Below are 23,179 nucleotides of genomic sequence, written 5' to 3' on the forward strand. Positions count from 1 at the left end.
GCATATCTTGTTGCAAAACAAAACCAAACCAACCAACCAAACAAAAAACAACCAGAAAAATCCATCAAAACTACTCACATTTTTAATTTTCACATGCTCAGTCAGACAACTTGCAAGAATCTGTGTGTTTTGATATTCAAGTAAAAGCAACGATAGCTTTACAGAAAACACCATTTAAACCAGAAAAGATGTTGTACAGGCAGCATTATGCAGACACTTCATAGATCTTTTTAAAGGACTTACAGCTTTTCTTAGTCCATGCTGATATAAAAGTGTGAAAAATGGGGCCAGTAACACCAGGTATCAGCAGGATGAACAAAAAGAGGAAGCACCACGACTCCTTTCTTCTTAAATCCACACCAGGAACACATTTGTGGGATATGTTTTAGTGATTTTTTTCTTTTCTCAGATCATTCGTTCATGCCCGTTGGAATTAGCTTGTTCTCTGAGATTAAAATCATCTGCTCTACAATCATAGCTGCAATTGGGATCTTCAGCTGGCAAACTAACCAGAGATTTCTGAAACTGAATTTTCAAATGCTTTTAAAGCAATATTGTATTCTTTGATTGTTTTACAGGGACTAGAGAGAGCAAGTGAGGAGCATGCAAGAAAACCAACAGCATGCTCACTGAAAAGTATATTTGAGACGTCTTCTATTTTAGCAGGGCAGAAATAAAAAGTTTCTTACAGAGATGTAATCAAGGAAGCAAAATTGAGAATGAATGTGATAAATATCATGTGATAATCGAGAGAGGAAATGGAGAGGATAATGAAAACAGAAAAAGAGCAATCTAGGAAACTTTTTTAAAGTATCTGGTTACTGTGTCAATTTCCAGCTTCGAAATTGCTAGGTGGATGAATTGAGATGGCGGGAAGAATGCAACAGAGTATGCTTATGTGCACTATAGCACCATGCAACAAAAAATCCTAAGGAGGATTTGGTGCAGCAACCACCAAACAACTGCTACTCTATCCCATGACCAGCGTACAGACACTCACCTTACATGCGAGGGGCTGGCAATCCCATAGTCCCAAATTCTCTCCCCTGAGGTACTCCCACACACTGTGTTTGTGTATAAATAGTGCATACCATTGCCATTTGTCCCACTGTGAAGGACTTCTGCTGACTCTAACAAGCCTCTTTTCAGTCTCAGCAGTCCATCTCAGATCCTTGCTCCTTACAGATATGACAGGTCAATTGGTTCTTCTCAACAAGAAGTCTCCAGTCACGCAGACTTGTTTCTCTCTGTTGTTGGTGTGAATCTTCACTTTTCTGCTTCTTGGTTTTCCTTCTGCCTGCAGATCATTTCTGTCTCCTGTTTTTTTCAACATTGGATTTTCTTCCTGGGCTCTGATTCCAGGATGCCTCTGTTGTGTGTCTTCCTCCGTTTCTGTGGAACTGAGAGCTTTTTTGTTTTGTTTTGTTTTAATCCCTTACCACCCTATCGTTGCTTTTTTTTTTTTTTTTTTTTTCCTTCTCATTGACATTCTGTAAAGCACAGAGCAAACCCTGTTCCTCAAAAGTACTTCTCCTTCACTGTGCAGCCGCTTCCTCCTCACTGCTGTCTTGGGCTCATGTTACACATTATAACAAGTGCCCAGCTGCTGCTGAAAGGCTTGATCCCTTGTTTGCAACTGCACAGTCTTGTTCCTTCTCTTGTGCAACCTCTGTCACTCATCTGACTGCATTGTTAGCTGTTTCAGGAATTAATCAGAAAACTATCCTTTTCTAAAGCCTCCTGATTTAGCTTGCTCGCTGGCTAACTCCAGGGTCACACCTATACAAGACTGGGCACAAAGGAAGCAATGGGAGGACTCAGCTGAGGGCAAGAAGTGGAAGGCACCAACCTTTTTAATGATACCTAGGTGTTAGACTTCCTACCAGTAACATGAAGTTTCTATTTTAGGGAGGAGTTAGATGAGATTACCAAGATGATTTAAGAGTACAGTGTCACCAAATGGATGGTCCTGTTCCAGGACCCAGATGAATGTTTCTACTCTTCCTTTGTGCTCACTCCTGATACTTTTATGACCTTAGGGTGAATCTATTCAGTTCACTAATCTGGCAGAAAACTGAGAAGGAAAAAAATATAAGTAGTTCTCTGTTAGGTTAGTAAACTGAGTCACTCACTGAGGAATCCTAGCATCAGAGCCAGCCCCTGGAAAACCCAAGAGTGGCTGGCTCCTCCACAGAAGTGGGGAGAGCAGCCTGCTCCTTTGGGGAGCAGGGAGCTTTTAGGTTGACTCACATACCACATCTAACTGCACCCTTAGTCACTTCCAGGGGATCTGCTCTAAAGACACGCCTGTTCGTCAGGTGCCTGTGAATCCTCTGTTGTCCTTGTAACATTTCTCCTCTCTTTTCTGTCACTCAAGCACATCCCCATCTGGGATTCTCTTTGTTTGCATCTGTGAAGGGCTGGATCATTTCTTCTTATGGGTTATTCAGGGTCAAACCCTGAATCCATTTACACTCGCTTGAGGTTAACACACATCCCACGCTTCCGGAATCCTGTCACCAGCACGACTGCAACTTTTTTGTCTTACCAGCTGTAACCTTGGACACAATTCTGTTCTTCCCTTGCTGGTAAACCAAAACAATCAAACGCTCCTGCAACAAATAGTTCTGTGAGTGGCAGAAATAAGAAGTCGTGTTTTCCTCTGAGTTTATTTTTTTCTTTTTTTTTAAATTAGATTTATTGAGAACCCGGACTGAAGCTTTTCTCTGTCAAGTGGGACATTAATAACAAGTCTTTTCCTTTGGGGATTTTCTGGCGTCTAATACATCTTGCACTCGTACTGCAACTTGCCTCTCCAGGAGGGCACGGACAAGATTCCTCTCCTTCCTTCCTCTACCAAACTTGAAGAAACACATATTTTGAATGTCTAACTTTCACCGCGACCCTCTCTCCTATTCCCATGTTGGTTGTTCTGTCCACCAGCGTCCCTGCAGCCTGGCTGGGTGCTTGGCCGGGGTTTTACTCAAGCCTTTTTGCCCAGCTCAGGGCACGCTCTCGCATGAACCGTGACAAATCCAGGAACAGGTCGCCGCGGCAGTCAGCCGGCTGTACCAGCCCAGGTCATTTGAAAGCGAGACGGCCAAGGTGGCCCTAAGAAATACGAACACTTGGCAAAAACACAGCCCCCTCGGCTGGCACACGGCGGGCAGCTGAGCGGCTCTGCGCCGCGCCAGCCCTCCCCGCGAGGGGGGAGCCGCCGTGGCCCGGGGCGGGGGGAGGAAGGGCCGGGCAGACCGGTCCCCGCCGCCCGGCGGGTCCCTCTGCGCCTCCCAAACCGGCCCGGGTCGCTTCGCGTGGCCGCTACCCACCCAGCTACATTTTCCCCGAGCCGGGGAGCCGCCCGCCCACGTCCTGTGGGAGGCGGCCGTGTCGGGGCGGCGGGAGCCCCGGAGCGGCGCGGGCCCGGCACCCCTCGCCCCGGCTGTTCTGCAGAGAGGGCCCCGCGCAGCCACAGCGCCGAAGGGCGGGGAGCGTTTGGCCGCGGGCAGCCCGGCCAGCCCTGGCCGAAGCAGCGGTGAGTTACTTCTAAGGCGGGCGGGCCGCCGCCGCCCGGGACAGGGGCGAGCTGTGCTGCCTGCGGCCGCCTTCAGGCTGGTCCGCGCAGCCGAAGAACGCCTGCCGCTCCGGAGAGCCCCCCTCGCTCGGCCCGGCCCCGGCGCAGAGCTGCCCGTCCCACCGGCCCGAGCCGCGGCAGGGGGCCGGTTGCCGGGCGACGCGCGGCCCCTCCCCCGTGGCAGGGCTGGGCCATGAGGTAATGGCCGCCGGGGGGCGGGGGGAAGGGCTGCGACTACCGAGGCAGCGGCCTCCGAGGTGGCCGCCGGCGGCAGTCCCCTTCCTGCTGCCCCCCCGGCGGCGGGCGGTGCCGCAGCCCCCTAGGTGTCCGCGCCGCCCCGCCTCCTGAGGAGGCCGCGCGGCCCGGTCCGGCGGCGCGGGTAAAGGCGAGCGGAGGAGCCCCGCGCCCAACGGCGGCCGAGGAGAGCGACCGGCAGCCGCCCCACGTGCGCTGCCGCCCGGCCGGCGGGAGGGGTTTGCAGCGGTCCCCGGGCGCTGTGTGAGAGCGGGGAGCTGAAGCGGCGGCGGCGGCGGCCCGCGCGGAGAGACCGGGGGAGGAGGGCACATGAGGCGCTGGCAGGAGGAGGGAGAAGCAGCAGCAGCCGGCCGCCCACAGCACCCCCAGCGCTCTGCCCGCGCCGCACGCCGCGGCCCCTCAGCGGCGCGGGCCGAGGGCGAGCCGTGAGGGGAGGAGCAGCCCGGAGGTGGCCGCCGCCGGCAGCGAGGCTCCCCCGGCCCGCGGGGGCGCCGCCGCCCGCGCCCCGCTGCCCTTGGCGGCGCGCGCGCCTGGGGGGCCCGGAGCGGGGTGAGTGCGCGGGGCGGGCAGAGGTGCCCGCGCGGCGCCGCGGCCGTTTGGCGTGTAACGGTTCGGCGTGCGGCGCGGCCGGGGAGGGGGCGACCGGTGTGGCCGCCTTTGCCCCCGCTCGCCGCTTGTCCTCAGGTGAGCGAGCGGGTGCAGGAGGCGGGGGTCTGGACGCTGTGCCGTGGTGTTGCGCGGGCGAGGCCTGCTTCGTTCGCCGGGCAGCGAAAGTGGGTGGCTGGGCAAGGTGCAGCGGCTCCTCCTCGGGCCCCCGCAGCCCTGTGGCAGCGGGGCGACCTTCACAGCCGGCTTGCTCGGGGGCGGGCGGAGCGGAGGGGCTCTGGTGCCTGTGCTCCTTTGTCCCTTACGCCCCCTTAAAGGAAAGAGGCCGTTGGGTGTAATTGTTTACCGAAGGTCAAGAATCGCTTGCAAAATTTGGCCTGTGAATTATTTACAGGTAAACTGCTGCTGTGGTCAGTTGGAAGGACCCCCGCTTATAGAGATAGCTTTCATAGCCACTGGGGAGCAACATACAAATATTAACTTGGTTTCTTCAATGTCAGGGATTATGGATAGCTTTTGGCAGTATACCTCTATTTAAAATGACTAAAATATTCCATTATGGTTTTTCGCAAGTTTGAAATCTTAGTTTCTTGATTTGCAGCTGACAATTTTGAACTTCATGTTTGGATGAGCTTATTTTCATGTAAAATTAGAGAAGAGTAGGAAATGTTCAGAAAATGGAGCATCTGTTCAAGGGTGGGAGTCCAGGCTTCTTTTTCTCCCTTGCTCACACTTTGGGAGAAGTCTCCTGTGTGGACACATTTCTCTGTCTTGCAATCTTTAACCTTATTTGAACCTTGCAGTCCACCGAGATTAAATCGTGGGTGTAATGGTTTTTGCAATCGGGAAAGCAACAGCAAAAAACCAAACTAAATCAAAACAAACAACAGTTATGATGACCGGTTTGCCATATGTGTATGCTTTACCGCTGTGCGTTATACAGTTTCATGTACTGTAAGTAATGCCCTGGCTCTGACCGTACTGGAACTGAACCATATTTAACTGTGGTTGTTCGTAGTAGTAGGGCTCTTCTGGAGTTTCCTTAAGAAACCTGGAGGGAAGGAGTCTTGTCCCCCAGCCCAGGAGCCATATTCTCAAAGCTGTGCCTTCTCTGAGGCACTGTAACCTGTTTTAATTGAGACAGAGCAAGCTATGATGACAACAGATAAGAAAATTATTTTTGAAGCAGATAAGAAAATTATATTAAGCCATGATTATAGCTGTTACTTCTCTGTTTTTCAATGAGCGTCATGATATGGGAGGAAAAACAGAAGGGTAAAAATCCTAATGGAAGGCAAGAGTTTTCAGCTTTTAATGTGAGCTAGTGAGTTAAGTGAAGACCGGACGGCTGTATGTGTGGATAGAATTTAAATTTCTGTTGAAGTAAAACAAAACTTTCTGTCAGTTGCATGAATGAACTCCCACTTGCCAGTGGATTTAACTGCGTGGTGGATGACAGTAGTGGAAATAAGTAGAGTCTCCCTGGATCTAGTGCAGGAAAACCCCTAACCAAACAAAAATTTTGTAGTTCATAACTGAGCTTGGTGCCTGTTCTAGAGCACTGGGTAGCATACCAGTATGCTGAGGAAGCATTAGCATGATTAGGCACATACATTTATATATGTGGTGTTCCATGTTTGATATGTGTATGCATAATATCTCAGTGAAATCTGAAGTTGTTGCTGCAACATCTGAGCATCTGACTGGTTTAATCCAGAGTCCTGACTAATGAAGCAGTACCAGCATGTGATCTGCAAGTTTTGCTACGTATGTTAATGGATGTTAACTTGGCAGTCTATGAGTTTGTGGAACGCAGGTGAGAGTTGGTGAGAATAAGTGAACTTGCGTGTACCAGAGAGCGAGATCAGATGGAAAAGATTTGCCTGGAACTGTTTGGAACTCCTGTTGTTCCTCTCTGCTGCAGCTCATACCTGAGCTCCTTCCTGCTTCACGCATTCTGTGTCCTGTAACAGATTACCAGCTGCTTTTGTAGAAGTAATTTGATCCTAACCTTTCCACATCCTGTGAGGATTTTCTTTTGAGTTTTGAAATATTCTAGCCAATCTACTTTGGGATAGAAGAATGAGATTAGCATTGTAGAAATGAGTGCAGGTTAAATATTTTTGTTTTAAATGTGCACTTGATCAATACTATTGTTTCTTACTGTTGTCACTGTATAAATATGAAATTAGTACTAGGAAAAATGCTGAAACTTCCCACTGTATCTGAATCCAGTAAGCTCAATGCAAGATATTTTTTTTTTCTAATAGCTCAGTAGAAAGAATTCTCAGAATGAATACTATTGAGGCAACATCTGCAATACCAAAAGGCAAGACATTAAAAACAAGCCTTTCACCCTTTCTAAAAGCTGTACATGTTTTTCTTCTTAACAATTTCCTATGTTACTTAAAAATTCTCTTGGGAGAGGGGAGATAATAAGGGGGAAGGCAGTGTATGAGTTATGTTTGGAAAGAAATAGATTTCAAACAAAGTCTTTAAAATAATTTTCCTTGATTTCCAGAATTGGGGTAGTTTAGTGCTCCTGCTACTAGGATTGGAAGTAGCATTTGTGGGACATAATTTGTTTTGTGTTGTCTGGATGTTGTACATTATGAGTGGTACTCAAGTCAAGGTTGGTGGAGTGTTTCTTGTTAGTTTGCAAAAATGGTGTGTTCTTTGTTCCAAACTTTGAAATGGATACCTTTCCCCCTGCCCCAGTAATGACTGTTCTGTTTGCAAAAATGGGTGCCTCCTCTAATAAGTCTCCAATATTAGGCTGGGTACTTCATTGGTGTAACTTTTTGAACAACCCCATTTTAACTCTCACAAAACTGTCATTTGATTTCATGTACTGCTTATTTCACAACACTCCCATATCACTGCAAGAATAGACAGACCAGTATGATGTGAGAAGTCCCGATAACTAGCATATGGAATGAGGAGCTGTGTTTTAGCCTGTTGGTCAGAGAACTATTGTTGATAGGTAGGCTGGTATAACTGGTTCTGTTTTCATTTGAACTATCCATGTCTCTAGATGTACACTGCAGTTCTGCCTCTTTAGGAAGCTTAGTGATGCCACGAAGATTGAGATTAAAGAATAAATACACTTAAATTGCATGTCAAATGATCAAAGGCATACTGGCATCTTCCTGCGTGATGGTTGTCTTGTTCCTTGTTTCTGCTGTGACTGAGATTGTCACTCGGGTGTTGCATAAGGGCTATTAAAAGGAATAGATTCCAGTAGTGAGTGCACACCAAGTGGCTTTCAGAGTTATCATAAAAATGTAGTAAATAGGAGAAATGCTTTCTACTCACTAAATGACAGCTATTGCATCTCAGTTGTAGGCAGCTCACTTAATGTATGAAGCTTTGTAATGCTGGAACTGTAAAACTGGTTTGTGATCTACAATGCCTGTGCTGTGAAGGTATGTTTCTGAGTCACGTTTGTATCGTTAAAACTCCATGAGCAATGCCATTGCCTCCTTGGAATGCTGCACTTGTATGGAGGGCTCAGTTTTGTGGATTCAGTTGTGGGATCAGTGCTACTGGGAGAGATAAAAATCTTGAGAATTAACTTCCTGTAATGTAGGCTTTCCAGGGTACCAGAAGTCTGATTCAGAGCCTTCTTGCTTACTCTGTGGTTTGACCAAGATAGCTGTGCGAGTTTACAAGCACTCTTATTTTACTTTGTAATGAATAATGTGATGTCTCCTATACAAATTTCAGGAGTTCACTGCTAATATTCTTTGACTAAAACTGTCCTTTGTATGAACTTTGATTCATCAATATTTATCTTTTTATTGGAGCCTATTGATCACAGTGCAAAAAGTCATGCTATATAGTCATCCTGCTTATGGTTGTCCAGCTAAGAGGCTTATTGATAGCACAAACAGATTAGCTCAGAGATAATTCTTAGATTCAATTATGTTGGCAGATTTGCTTTAGTTAAAGTGGTTAGTGACTGTACTGGAGTCGATGCTTCGCCTTATCTTACAGTTTCTCTGGACAGGATTGTCTAACCTTGCAGTCCATTAGATGCTGTAAAGCCAAATGACGCTGCTACTCTTTAACTGTCATATTTCCTTGTGTGTGTGGTTTTGTGGTTTGGTTTTTTTTTTTTAAGTATTCTGATGGATTAATATATATCAGAGCCATGTTGTTTTTGCTTGCATTTATAGCAGAAGTTCAGAACACCGTAGCAGTCAGAGAAATAGAAAGAAGAAAGGAAATGTGAGAAGTTTGGTTTAAAAGCTCTTGCAAACTTTCATTATTGGCTTGTTTTGATATAAGACCATGTTGCTGCCCAGCAGAGCAAAGTTTCCCTTGTCTGTGGACTCCCTCTTCTATCCCCTTCTGTATTATGGTGCTGGGAATCAACTCTGTGACTTAGCCAAGAACTATTTCTAAGGTTAATTTTCAATCAGATTGTCCGTCCTCTGGGCAGCTGAGCAGCTGTTACCAGTGAGGCAAAGGAAGCAATAGGAGTAAGTGGCTGAGGCTTTGGTATCAGGAGGGAAAGTCTTCAGTGAGCATAAGCTGATTTTGAAACTGCTGCACTCTAAGCTCTGGTATAACCAACACCAGTTGTGTGTTGGTAGGTGAGATGCTAATGCCGAGGCTGACAATAACCTGCTATGCGTTCGTGTGCTTATGGAATATTCCTGACTCCCAGTGCCTGTATGAACAGAAGAGAGAAATACTGAGTAGCTGATGTTCTTAGGCTACACACAGACATTGTCTATCATTTATGATACAGAATGAGAATATACTTAAGAATAAATTTGAATATTTTCATTATACTAACTTTCACTTCAGTCTGCATTTGAGTGCTCTTTCCTGACCAAGATGCCCACAAATTATAGTCTCTATTGTGAATAATGCAATCCTCAAAACTTAATGTGTAAACCAGTATGATTTTAGATTTATAAAGTAATGTGAACTAACTTTAGGAAAAAAAGAAGACTGTTTTCCTTCTGCCTTCTTCACTTATTTGTTCTTAGCAGACTTCTTTGGAAAGGCTTTCTCTTTTTAAAACTCATACAAAATCAGCAGAGCTTTCTTTTCTTCGATTTTGTAACATCAGCAGGTAAATGTTTTTCTTCATAGACCATAAGACCAGAAAGAACAATGGTGTGATCTAGTTTGATTATCAGAATTATGAGCTTATGGCTCCATCCTGAAGTGTTTTGGTCTGAGTTAAGACTATATGTGTTTATAATCACCCTGTGGAAAAATCATCCAGGTATTTTTCATTAAATGTTGCTTTCCTAGTGAAATAGACATGTGAAAATTGTTCATGCTTTTTTCCCTTTGTTTTTCCTTTTTTTTTTAACTTTTTTTATATGACATGTTCTGAAGGGTTTGGAAAGTAGAAGTGAGAGGTTTTATTAAGACAGTCACTTTTTCCCCCCCCTACTGCTTTTAATTTGTGAACCTCTTGTAACTTTGCTGGAGGTCTGCAAATACCTTTAAGTCTTATATGTAGTAAAGCATGTAAAGTTATTTCCTTAGTTTCTTTTTGCAGACCCTTTAAGGAAATCCGTGAACACCAGGATGAAAATGACTGGTGTAGAGAGAAAGTGCAAAGAAGAGAAGTACAAAGTGATTAAGAGTTTGTATTTCTGGGATTTTGCAGGCAATGTGTTGTAAAAGAAGAATGTTTACTTTATGGTCCTGTGTGAAGATAGGAGCTCCATGGAAGCTGTGCCACTTTGTGTTTGGTGGATCACAGCATGGTTGAGGTTGGAAGGGATTTCTGGAGGTCATCTGGTCCAACCCCCCTGCTCCTTATGCAATTAATTATATAATTATAAATTATTATAATATATGATTATGATTAAACTGCTCAAGCAGGGCCACATACAGCCGGTTGCCCAGGACTGTGTCCGGACATCTTCTGAATATCTCCAAGGATGGAGGCTCCACCAGCCCTCTGAACAACCTGTGCCAGTGCTCGGTCACCCTCCCAGTGAGAAAGTGTTTCCTGGTGTTCAAAGAGAACCTCTTATGTTTCAATTTGTGCCCATCGCCTCTGGTCCTGTCACTGGGCACCACTGAAAAGAGCCTGGCTCCATCCTTTGTGCACCTTCCCTTCAGGTATTTATACACATTGATGAGGTCCCCCTGAGCCTTCTCTTCTCCAGGCTGAACAGTCCCAGCTCTCTCAGCCTTTCCTCACAGGAGGAATGCTCTGGTCTCCCTTCTTTGTGTTAGTGGCCATTCACTGGACTCTTTCCAGTATGTCCATGTCTCTCTCACACTGGGGAGCCCAGAACTGGACACAGTACCCCAGGTGCGGCATCACCAGTGCCAAGTAGAGGGGAAGGATCACCTCCCTCATCTAGTTTCCCACCTATCTTAACAGCTGTTAAAGGAAAAACGTAAGAACCACCTCCCCTTCCCTGCTCCCCTATGTAATAATTCCAGTGCTTCAAACAAAACATGGAAAAACTGCTTATTAGTTTTCAGTGGAGTTTAAAATAATGCTGAGTTGACTTGTCCCATCTTTTAATAGAAACCAAAGGTTAGGAAAATGTTCATACAGTGGAAACATTTATAGTCTAGAGGGGAAGAATGAAAACTGTGGATACATTGAAACAGTTACACGCACCTCTTTGAGGAGATTAGTTGATTACTGTAAATTGGAAATAGTCAGTGCACTGCTGTTTTGTATGTTCACATAAATTCTTCTTTTTAAAGGCAGGTGCTGGTGATGTCATATTGGATTTTAGTTTCATGCAAGTCAGGACTCTGCATGAATTCACATTATGGCTGCTGTCAGATGACGTGTCCTAGGCAATACTGACGTGCAGTTTTGTTTGAAGAGAGGGGTATTTTTTAAAAAATTACATCAATATCTGCTGCTTGTGGGAAATAGAGACTTTTTACACTTATGGTCCTCTTCGATGTTTGCATAAGTGGAGCTTCTTATTACTAACAGCATTGCCTGTCCCAGAAAGCCTAGTTTGACCATCAGATACTTCACATCGGCATGCTTCGCAAGGGGGCACCGTCCATTTCTGTGTAGTAAGCAAAAACCTTGCAGTTCAAATCCTTGTAAACCTATTACCCCAGCGGTACCTGTAAATTGAGCAGAACTGGAAGACATTGGAGCAATGTCAAAGTCCTTGGGCTGTCCTTTAAACCTGTCTTGAATGGTATTTCTTTCTCTGCAGCTGTGACTGATCATACTAGCTGTATTTCTGAGGAGGTATGCACTGTTGATGTAAAGTGATGAGGAGGAAGTAAATCTTTCTGGTATTATGGTTTCTTACTATAGGTCTGCTCCTGTAGTCACAAATTGCACTGCCTTGAGAAAGGAATGGTAGACTTCTGTTTTGCTGTGGTAATACTATGGTAATGATCACTTCCAGGAATTTATGGAGGGGGTGGAGATCAGTGTTTACCACAAGCATTACCTTCTTTAGAGGCTTTGGTCCTGTAATGAATTCTTCAAACTTGCATGTGTGAAGGTCATAGCAAGATCAGTCCTTTATGGCTGTATTTCCTGAGGGTTATGTAATCTTGTCAGGTGGTAGGTAAGCATGTTATGGTTTGACCCAGGGACTTGTGGCTGACCTGAGAGCCATAAATTTCCAATGTAAAGCAATCTGAACTGAAAGTGCTTCTCTGATTGTCCAAAATGCTTATAACCTTTGATTACTCTTGTGTTTGTTCCCTAGTTACTCCATAATGGCTCTCTCAAAAATCTTATTTTGCAAGACATCCAAAGCCGTTAGAATGAAAAGACCGAGAAAGGTTAGATATTGCACTTATCTGACAGAATACAGTCTTGTCCCAAAGTTCAAAGTGGTCTCTACTGTCACGCAATTAGATGTATGTTATGCTATCATTTTTCTGTAGAGAACATTGAGTTCTCCGTGACAGTCACGGGTACTGCTTTTATCTACTAAATGAGATTTCATTTAAGAACTGCTGTACCTCAGGCAAATGCAGCTTTCTTAAATACTTTGTCCTTTTACATGGCAAAAGCTACAAAACATTCAACGTAAACTTCTAATGAACTGAGTTGTTTAAGCACTCACAAGTCACAAAAATCAGTCTTCTCTTACTTTGCAAAGGACGAAGGGGGTCAGCAAGATGAAAACATGGACTGAGGTAATTCAGGAATTAGTGCCAGTACTAGGATTAAATATGGTTCTTGTGAATCTCTGTTTTAAGCCTATCAGTCTCTTAGGATCAGTGGATTGGTACACTCTTTGTGGTATTAGCTGTTCAGGACCTGACAGGGTAGAGGATCTGAATGAGGAAGCCGCCTCAGTGGACACAAGTGCTACACCTGCACTTTTTTATTTGCAGTACTAAGGTTGATAGTGTACATTACTAATTCTCCTGCAACAGAAAAACTCCAGGTAAGCCAGAAGACTCTCCTTTCTCTGAAGAGCATATGATTTGCTCAAGTAATTTGAGTGCATTTTACAAAAGGTTTAAATACATGTTTGGCAGACAGGTTGTTCAGGATAAGATGGTGCTACTATTACAATAGTGATTTTAGTGAAATTGCTATGTTCTTTTTGCCTTCAGTAAAACTGATGGAATGTTAAGCTAGCCGTGGTGTATTGCTATGAAAAAGATCAGTGTTCAAAATGGGAGTCTGGGATTTTCACAGGCTGGGAACATAGCACATCCAAGACACAGCGCCATCTCACTTTGCTCGCTGATGACTGTTCTAGGTAAGTCAGTCTCAGAGCTTTTTCAGCCTGACTTACTAACCTCCCCCCTCCAAAAGTAAACACTGCACCCATTTTGTACTATTTATCAGCTTTCAGAGGATACCTGCTGTATGTTGACATAAAGGAAGAAAACTTGAAAGTTTTGTTATTAATGTTCCACTATACTGTTATACTGCATAGGAGGAAAGAGAGGAGGGAAATAAGATTTTTGACTTAACATGTCTGGATAGGAATCTTTTTTGTTTTGTTCATTGGGGTATTGCTGTCTTTTTTAAAAAAATGAAATTTAGGTAACTGCTTTTGTGGAATGAGTAATGTATTAAAGCTAGGGATGTTTGTATGTAAAGGCAAAGATCATAACCAAGTGTAGTTCGAAGGGAGTAAACATAATTAACAGTTCATGGTAGATACCTAACTCTACTGAAAAGCTTCTCAGCCCTGGTGGAGCAGGCAGATTGATGCCACCGCATTTTGGGTATGGATGCTGAATATATCTCCTGTGGATAGTGGAGCAGAGTGGATTTCTGAAATTCAGAATTCATGATTTTATTATGATCTTATTCATTGAGGGATATTTTTTTATCTTATTCCTGTTCCCAAATTGTTGTTGATGATACATTTCCTGCCATCAGGTATCTTAATGATATGACCTTAAATGATATGCACAGAGGAGTTGTGGATGCACCATCATTGGCAGTGTTCAAGGTCAGGTTGCACAAGGCTTTGAGCAACCTGATCTAATGAAAGATGTCCCTGCCTGTGGCAGGGGGTTGGACTAGTTGATCTTTAAAGGCCCCTTCCAACTCAAACCACTCTACGATTCTATGAAATGTGGCCTTAAATGTGTTTTTTTGGATCCAAAAGTAGTATGAATGCCATATGTTGATCTATATGAGTATTTACAGTAAGAATTAAGAACTGGAATAAATATCACATTTACTAACATAAAACTGATGATTCCTTAAAAAAAAAAAAATCACATGACTTGTCAGCTGGTATTTAGACATAAGTTGCAATTCAGGTGGACAAAACTGTACTTGTAAATGGTCCTTATTGTTCATCATATTTAATTTTTTTCCTTTAAAAAAATCTTGGGATTAAAGATGACCTTTCTTCCTTTCTGCCAACTGACTAAATAGATTATTCCTTGGATTTGTAGATCTAGCACAGCTGCTCTTCCAGCAGGTATGAATTCAACAAGAATAAAAATGTCTCTTGGCTCTTCAGTTGTCGTTCAGTTTCTCAGTTTCAGTTTCATATGACTATTGAATTGACCTGGGTAAACTGAAACTGAAACCTCATCTCTTTGTATCTCCAGAAGAGGCCATTGCTGTCAACCCTTGGGTTAATGCTTGTGTGGGTTCTGTAAATTCTGGCTCTGGGCATTCACCTAGTGGTTTCCCTTGGTCCTGTGGTGCCATGGGTAAGCATATACAGCACTTAATGGGAATATTGATGATTTGAGTCCCACCAGGGATTGCTGTTCTCATGGCAATGAATATTTGAATATCCTCAAAGCTGCAGATAAAAGTTGGAAGTGACTGCCTAAAACTGGGTGACAAGTAAAGCCAACAGAGTGCCTTGGTTTAGTGGTTTGACTCTTAAAAATGTGGTTTCCTGGCAAGTAACTGAAGATGCAGAAGCGGGCAGTATTCCTTCCCCATCCTCACCCCTCCCTCATGCATTGCTTCTTGTATGGGCATGCTGTGGCCCAGCTCAGAGAGCTGATCTAGCTGAAAACTACTTTACACCACCCTCTGTGTGTTCTCTCCTATCCTCCCTCCCCCATCCCCTTGGCTTAGCCTTTCAACCAGATCGCATTCGTGATCACATTGATGTGGAGTGGTACAAGCACTAATGTCTGTATGAGGAAAAAAGCGTGATGGGAATGTGTGGCTTCAGGGTAGGTGTGCAGTAGGGCGAGGGTGTACTTTCAGGACAGCCTACACTAATATTAGCTAGAGATGACTGGGAGAACGTGTGCCTGAAGGCTGTGCTTTTGCAGCCAGATTAGCCTGGTCTCATGGTTTACCATCTCTGGTGGGAATAGTCCTGCCTTGTCACCAGCTATGTGTTGTACTGCATTGTTCACAGATCTTTCATGCTGACTGTTACCCAATGGGGAAATAAGCCAGGGAGGCAAATTGGGAAAACATGTTTTGAAAAATTATTTTTATTTCTTTGGTTTTAGTTTTTTGCCAGTTTGTGTTTCTCAGGGAGTTAGATCAATGCTAGAGATGGCACAAAGACAAGGCTGGAGTGTGCAGGCAAGGTCAATTAGTGTTTAGTTTGCTTTAGGTGTATAACATCACACCTTGTATTTAACATGTGTGTGTTAAGTTATATAGCTCTCTTTAAAAATGAGAGCTAATGTTATCAATATTGTATCATTTGCTAGTTGTGTGCAGGGGTTTGTTCGTTTTTTAATAAAAGAAAGTAGCAAACATCATTTTATTAAACTTGGTTAGCAGAATTGCACGGGGAAGATTGAATACCCTGTCCTGTTTCTTGTTATCTGAGATGGTAAATTAGCACTAATTGCCTCATCAAGAAGGCTGAGAGGAAATTCCTAAGTGCACCTAGCAGCAAGCCTATTGTTTTGATCCTATGACTAGCGGGGATAACTTCAAGATAAAGACATGATATAATATTGTAGCAGGAGAAATGAGTAAGAGGAAATAGGAGTGGCTGCATAGTCAGGAAAATGATCAGCTTATAACATGGCTTGTTATAGCAGATGTAATACTGTGTTCTCCTGTTTGTTCCTCAGACCTTTCTCTGGAAAAGGTAAGATAAGCAAGCAGTTGTTATAATGTGGGCAATAAAAGATTTTTTTTTTTTGATTTAGCAAACTCTTAGACTGAATAGCTATAGAATACTTATTTCAAACTCCAGAAATTGGGAAGGCATGAAATTACAGGGCTTCAGCCTGTTCTGGCTCTGATTTGAATCCTACAACAGGTATATTTATTTCTCTTCTGAATGGAAATTGGTGGGTCTGATTGCCCTGATTTCTAACTGGAAACTGTTGTTTGTTTTGTGATAGAAAACTTACAGTACAGCTGTGTGGCAACTTGGAATTGAGTATACATGAAGCTAAAGAATAGACTTTGGGGAGGAATGTTTTGGACACTGCATTATTCAATGGTATTGTCGGTTTCCACTAGAGAAGTGAAAGGATTTTGAAGTCTTGGGATCTCAGAATATTAAGGCATTGGATGTTCTTAAAGGGCCCTAAAGACATTCACAAGCATCTCTTATGAATGCTGACATTTTGGCTAATCTTCTCTAGGTTTTCTCCTTGCTTTTGTGTGTGTGGTTTTTTTTTTTTTAACCATACACTTTCTCTGGCTTTGTTTTGTATGTCAAGTATTACAGATTTTCCTTTATCTACTCAGTTAAGAGCTCAAAGAGAGAAACTGGCAATCTCCTTTTCTTTACAGGGAGTCAGTTAATGGTTTGTAAAGTTCCTGGCAGCAACTAGTTACACGGAGGCATTTGAAAGAGAGAAATTAACAAGGTTAACAGAACTGCTAAAATGCAAGTGAAGGTCTTATTTAAGGTTTAGCTTGTAAAAAAAAAAAAAAAAAATTCTAAATTTCTTTTCTAAATTTCTTTTCATAAAATATACTGAGAAGTTGTTGTCTAGGAAAACTTACGCAGTATGCCAGATTTTATAATACACCCCAGAGATGGCTGTGGTGGCCAAAAGAAGTTATGCTACCTAACTATTCCATGTCTAACAAAACTTCATAAATTGCCTGTTAAAACTGATCTGAAAAAAGGCATTTCTGAACAAGTGGACTCACTAACCTCTTGGAGAATAGATTTTAATAGGAGTTAGGCATTTACATCTGTAAATATCAGTTTCTATCAGTTGTGAGAAGCAGAATATGGCCCTGTAACTCAAACATGGTTCCTTGAGTAAAGTCCAAATCAGGAGGTTGTGGATTACTGATTTTAAAGGGGTGGGTTGGTTGGTTGGGTTTTTTTGTCTTGAGGGTTATCTTTGCTCCTTTGGGAAATAATTGCAGGAGCCAATAAAATGAGTCTAGCTTCAACATAGTTTACCATTAGACATGGTTTACCATTAGTAAACCATAGTTTACCTCTAGAACAGCAAAACCAGACTTGAATCACAGTGGTTAAACAGATTGTTACTTACCGCTTTTTATGTGAAGATCACCCTTAGTGTGCCTGAAGTGAAAAAGGTGGAGAAGAAGAAAGGAGTATAGCGATAGGGTGGGTGTGTTTTGGGGGAGGGGGAGTAGAATTTGGAAGGATCCATTACATTACAAGACATGATGTTTCGTCCAAAATGGCTAGTATTTTGTCTTGGGAGCCTTTATTGAGCTCTGGGCTTCTCTGCTTTTTAATTAAAACAAACAAACAAACCAAGCCCAAATTACTATTGTTGGATACAGTAGTGCACCTGACTGAATATAGTTAGTATATACAGTACCTCAGTTGTGGAGGTAGAAGAGTCTGGAATCCGTGACACCTCAAATGTGTCTCCGAATTACAGTCTCTTGGATCTTGCATGCTGCAATATATGGACCATGTCAAAATGTCAGCAGCTGCTTCCACATTTGTGGTGCTGACAATATGACCTTCAGGTTAAGAGATCTCTGCTGATGTGAGCTCTGCCCAGTGTATGTTTGTTTTACTCTGTATGGAGCTTTTGTAGTTACATACTTCTGAATGACCACAAGGCAAATGAGAGCATGAAACAACTGTCTTCTGCACTTGCAAATGGCTCTTGTAATACTACACACGCTGATGCTTCCACTTTTTCATCATGCCCTGGGGTATAATACTTTGTGGTAAGGTATGTGTGCAGCTTAAATGAGAAGGCACGAAAAGGAGCGAATGTATTTCTTGGTAACACTGACAGTATCTTGGGACCAGTTCCCATTTGCACCTAGAAGGATGGGTTTGCAAATGGGGGAGTTTGCTTGGGAGGTGGTGTAAACAGGAGGGCAGAGTTAGTCTGTTAACCCGTCTCAGCTCAGTGCTGGTAAATGCAACTGAACATAGTGAGGCTATTTTGGGTATTTTGTCCAAGATAAAATATGTCTACAGAGCATGCCCAACTCAAAAATCAGTACCGAGTTGCAAGAATATGAGTGTGCTATCCACTTCTGTTAACTATTGTTTTGATATTTATTCAAGACAGGGGGATATCAACTGGCACAAGATTCAGACATAGTGAAATAACTGATTATTCCATGGTGTGTGCTTCTAGGGTTTGTTACTCTTTGAGCTAAGTTTAGCCAAGTGACTTTCACTGGAGCCTATCACCTCTTTATAAGAGCAGTCAGCTGGTGTGAATCAAACTGTAAGTCTGAATATTAAGAGTCTGTAAAGTAGAGGACTGTCTTGTTAACCAAACTTAATTGTGGTTTGGAAGGCCTCTAGGCTACTCTATGGCTACATATGTCTGTGATCTGATGTTATTTATGAGCTTTGTGATTAGTTTATAATGTTAAAACAGTTCTCCTATCCACCCCCAATCTTCTGCAGACTGGGTTGCAGCAGTACTGTCAGAGATGTATTTCCAGAAAGGTGGGAATTGAGCCAAGCAGGAATTATTACAGGTTGTGGTAACTGTGCCTACCAATGACTGTACTTTGCAGTTATACAGTGTTTGCATTGTGTCTGTCTTTGTCATCTAACATTTATCTTACACCCCAGCCTGTAGTTTCCTGAATAGCAAAATACAAGATCTGTCAGGACAGCTGCATAAGGTACATGTTGAAACAGGAAGGGAAAACTGTTTTCTGGATAAACTACAAATTGCTGAGAGGAAGGACATAGCATGCAGTTGGGCTAGAAGGCATGCAGGTTAAGATTCCTGGCCTTTTCCTGATCAGTAGCTTGATCTTGTAAGCAGAGTAAGGCTGAGAACTTGTAAATTGTATGCAGATATTGTTGTATTGAATGAAACAGTGCAGCTGCAGTGCAGGGTGACTGCAGTGTAGATGGCTAGGGTCTGTCTCTGTCTCTTTGAAGTGTGGAAGTACTAACCCACTTAGAAGAACTCCTTGGCTCTACCTGCTTTCTGTCACATGGGACTTGGAGCTACAGCATGTGGCACCCAAGAGAAGGGGAAAAGGAGTTTGGGCCTGTAGCAAGTGAGGAAACAAAATCTGGAGACAACAGTAGTTATGTGCCCACTCTGAGCCAGCAGTTGTGAGCTGGCTTACGCAGGAGAACTTTGTTAGTTCTGCAAATTGTTAGTGCCCGGGAGACATTATGCTTGTTTTGTGAACAGCAGTCTTTTCTGCTAAGTTGAAGGGCATCATGTCTCTTATTTGTAGTTACTGTATCTGTTACACAAGCAACAGCACAGCAACAGAAGACTTCTTTAATGTGTCTGATGTCAAATTTATTTTTAAAAAGCAGTGTAATTCATTATTGGTGCCAGCCAGGATCTTTGCCACAGCCACAGTCAACACTTGTGACACAGCTGTTGCTGCCATTGCATAGTTAGCTCCCCAGTTGCAGTTTAAGGTGGGAAGGAAGTGGGTTTGCCTTATTTGCAGAAATCTACAGCATGACACATACAGCCTTCTGTAGGCAGTTGTGTTGTACAATTTTTGGTATTAAGAATTCATGATCAAACTGATGTCGTCTGAGGCCATACCTTTTCTTTTTATAGATGCTTTTCTGCTGCAGGTTTTTGTCTCTCCTTTGACCTAGTTCTTGCTGATGTTTAGATTTTGGTTGAAAAGGTGGGACAGTTTGCCTAGTTTCTTAAAATACACTTTTTTCATAGTGAAGTCAGAAATAAGAGCATGTGTGCAGTTTAATAGCCTAATTGTGAGACTCGAGGAAAAAAAATGCTACCTAAAATGTATCTTGATCTTACAGCTCTGAGAGAAGAGAAGTTACGGATCAGATACAGGGCTAGCAGAAGAGTAAGGCATATAACTGATGCATGACTGTAAGTATGTTTGTCACAGCCAAATTGATTACTGTAACTGGGCTGATCTTGTGTATTAGCCTTTCTCAAACTTCAGTGCTTTTATATAAGACTAAAAAGTAACTTGCTCTGTATTTTCTCTTCTTTTTCCCTTTGTTGTTCAGTGATGTGGTGCAAATTAAGAAAGATTATCTGCGAAATGGCTCTTATTTTAAAGTGGGCCAACATTGTTGGACAGTGTGGGAATTTACAAAGTGGTGCCTTTATCTGCTTTTGGGTTTTTGTCCCCTCTCTCCCTCATGGGAAATGAGAATGAAAACACTCTTTGATGAGGATGTTAGTGTCACATATTGGTGTTTTATAGTAGACTGATTAAATGGGTTGTTCTTGGAATTTGGAGCTCAGTATTCAGTGTGGTGTTACTGTGGATACAGTAATTTGCTAAAGTAGCCACCCCTTTGTGCTTTGCTAGTGACTAAACTTGTCTGTGGAATGCTTGCCTCTTCTGCCTGTGCTAGAGACGGTCAGTTATTGGGTTGGGTCTAGCCTTTCATGGCGGCACCTGCATGTGTTATGTGAACTGAACAGTTTGTTACGTATAAACTGAACTCATGCCTGTTGACTGCTTGAAGCTACCTATGTTTTTGCATAGATGAAAGAGTAAAGAGGACAGAGGGTGGACTGAAGCATAATGAAAGTCTCGGGCACCTCACGCCCACCCAAACATTTCTTTCTTTGTTCCCACCTTCACAGAGTCCATCATACTGTTTTGCTAGCCACATCCTTTGGGCATGGGAAATTGCAGACGTTTCTCTAAAACATCTGTTTGATAAATACCTACCAATGCTGACTCTGTGTGAGCTAAAACATAGTTGCATTTCTGAAGCTCCTTGTTCTTCTGCCTTCTTTTTTTTCTTCTTTGAAATAAAGGTTTTCTCCTCTATAAACCAGCTTTTTAACATGTTTAAAAGAAAGTGGGTAGAAACATATATTTGTAAGTAAACTAAATGGACAAGAATGGAATATAGTCCATGAGTTTAGCGGGGGTGGGGGGGGAACCCAACACCTCTGTAATACAGTTAAGCACAGTTAAAGCATTTTATGTTTCTAACCCTGGATCACTGAGACTTGCAGTTATTTTCTTGAGTAACTTCATTTTATGGAATAGGGAGTGCTCTGCTAACTGGAATTAATGAAAGGAGCATGGGGAAATCCTGTGGAAACAGTGACTGTTGAACTGCTTGAAATATAAGCATTTCAACTTGCTTTCTGCATTGGTTCTTTTCTGAAATGCAAATCGAGTTGAGAATGAATGAACATGTCCAACCTTTGAGTGTTTCTGTGCTTTGCCTGGGTTGGGGGCCAGAGTCAGGAGTGGTCACGTGAATCTGTGCTGAGGTCATTAGACTGGGGACACCAGCTGTGCTATTATTAGGGGTTTTAAAGTCTGTGGCAGATGTTCTTAGGCTCTCTTCCAGCCCCCACATATGGTGCAGTGGAGTACATGGAAAAGAAAACGTCTGACAAATTGTTTTTCCATGCAACAAACAGATTTTTTTATTTTTATTTTTTCCCTATGCAACTGGGCAAGTATATTTTATGTTAACTTGCATGTGTCAAAAACCAGTTTGAAGTTTTTGAAACGGAACAATGAAAAAAGTGATCATTCGAGAATAAATACAAGTGCTTTCAAAATTAGGACTTGGGGAGCTAGCCAGGACTCAAGTCTGTAGGTGCACATGTTCTGCCATTCATGTATTTGTTTTCTGTTTTCTTTGACACTGCTATTTAGACAGGGCCCTTGTTGTATTACTTTTTGTGTATGTATATAATGTAAAGCTGTTCCTGCAAAGATTTTGAATGGATGTGGTGAGACATAAGATGACATGTAATACACACAGAGCAAAGAGGTATCAATAATGTTGTGATTAAAATCTGTGAACAGAACTACTGCTTATTATATTATGGTGATATAGCATATAACATGGAGAAACACGTTTTTTCTTTCTTTTTGTCATAGTAGGAAAAGAGCATGTATGTCTTGTTTTGAATGTGTAATTATTGTCCCCTCTGGAAGTCAGTTAACCAGTTTAAATATCCTCAAAATATAAATCGCAAGCTGCTCAGTATTTTATGGACTTTTGATATGCTTTGTGTTGTACAAAATGCAAAAGGGAGGTATCTCCAGGAAGATGCAAGACTGACTAAATGACAAACCAAAGGTACATGAGGAGCTGAAGAATGTGAACTATTTATAATGAGTAACAAGTATGTCTCCGTATTTCTTGTGTTATGGGTTTTTTTAACCATGTAAGCATGTTGTTGCTAAGCAGAACAACGAATGTTTAAACAATTCCCTGTGCATCATCTTTTCCTTTCTGTCATTAAAGTGTGTGGTGTTTTTTGAGCTAAACCAGCTGAGATGCCGCATGAGTTGCCCTGTGTTAAGCACAAAGGGAAGAAAATGCAACACTTGATAAGTTTTTATATGTCCGTCTCTCGGCTTCCTAACTCTAATCAGACAGTGCTCTCATACAGAGCTTTTTAGTATGATTAAAGAGAACAGTATCCAAAATAAATAATCTAACATACAATTTGGTTGGGGCTATCATGCTTTTCCCATGCATTTTCTCTGTGCGCATGTTCTTTTCTGGATGTTAGAGGTACAGACCATACAATAGATCAGAAAATCTGAATACTTGTTTGCTGTCATTGTTTTATCTGACACTGAAAAAATGTTGGTGACCTAAAGGGTGTTGTGTGTGGGGTGTTTTTTTGTTTGTTTGTTTTTTTCTTTTCCTTGTCAAGTGCTAGGTGCATATTTCTGGCAAGAGATGTATCTCTAGATGTAGTCTGAATGCGATTCCCTCTTTTGATCTCCCCATCCTCAAACTGTTAACCTTTCTACTTTCTAGTAATGGTAGTGTTTTAAACCATTGGAGACCCAGATAGTTCTTCAGGCTGTTCCCACAATACAGTGTAAAAGAACTAAATGCCTCCACTTATTGCAGTGTGGAGAGCCATTGGATATGACCCCAGAAACCTTTGGTGGTTCATGTGGATGAGTGCTGTTTTACAGTCATTTGAGAGTACTGCTGTATGATTGTATCCAAAGTAAGCTGGTCT

The 23,179-nt window shown here is 42.7% G+C and overlaps 1 protein-coding gene across 4 annotated transcripts in view; it reads left to right on the forward strand.

The window, feature by feature from the left end:
* Positions 1-3,234: 3,234 nt before the first annotated feature.
* The window catches only part of TRAK1 (trafficking kinesin protein 1), a 707,654-nt gene continuing 687,709 nt past the window's right edge, over positions 3,235-23,179 (forward strand). The window contains exon 1 of one of the 4 annotated variants that reach the window (XM_075493380.1): positions 3,235-3,535. The gene's annotated coding sequence lies outside the window, so the exon portion shown is untranslated. Of the gene's footprint in view, positions 3,536-3,796; positions 4,073-4,151; positions 4,379-13,008; positions 13,129-23,179 lie in introns of those variants that run through there. The other 3 variants (XM_075493381.1, XM_075493382.1, XM_075493383.1) reach the window with 3 other exon arrangements.

Source organism: Mycteria americana, chromosome 2, assembly GCF_035582795.1.
Source record: "Mycteria americana isolate JAX WOST 10 ecotype Jacksonville Zoo and Gardens chromosome 2, USCA_MyAme_1.0, whole genome shotgun sequence".
Classification (NCBI taxonomy): Eukaryota; Metazoa; Chordata; class Aves; order Ciconiiformes; family Ciconiidae; genus Mycteria; species Mycteria americana.